Consider the following 605-nt stretch of genomic DNA (forward strand, 5'->3'; position numbering starts at 1 on the left):
CTGTAAACAACTATGTCTCTTCGTTCTGTCCAGTTAAATATGGTGTGCCTCAGGGGTCGGTCTTAGGGCCCATTTTGTTTTCCTTGTATCTGCTTCCCCTTGGACATATTATCCATAAACATGGTATTTCTTTTCATATTTATGCTGATGACACACAAATGTACTTGCCCGTCAGATCCACAGACCCTGGAATGCTGAGTTCACTTAACAACTGCCTTTGTGAAGTTAAAAAATGGATGTCAAATAATTTCCTCCAGCTGAACTCAGACAAAACAGAAATCCTGGTCATCGGGTCCCAGCAGATGGCAAAACAAATACTGCCATCTGCTCGTTCCCTAGTAAATCACATTAAGCCTGTTGCGAGGTTTGATAGTAATTTAAATTTTGAGCAGCACACCACAAAGCTTGTTCAATCATATTTTTATCAACTTAGAAATATAGCAAAAATTCGATCTATGTTAACTTTTACGAACACCAAGACCATTTTACACGCCTTCATCTCATCAAGCCTGGATTATTGCAACAGCCTTTTCACCTGTTTAACCCAAAAATCTATTGATCGACTCCAGACTGTCCAGAACTCAGCTGCCAGGCTTTTAACCAGA

The sequence above is a fragment of the Micropterus dolomieu genome, linkage group LG10, assembly GCF_021292245.1.
Source record: "Micropterus dolomieu isolate WLL.071019.BEF.003 ecotype Adirondacks linkage group LG10, ASM2129224v1, whole genome shotgun sequence".
Lineage (NCBI taxonomy): Eukaryota > Metazoa > Chordata > Actinopteri > Centrarchiformes > Centrarchidae > Micropterus > Micropterus dolomieu.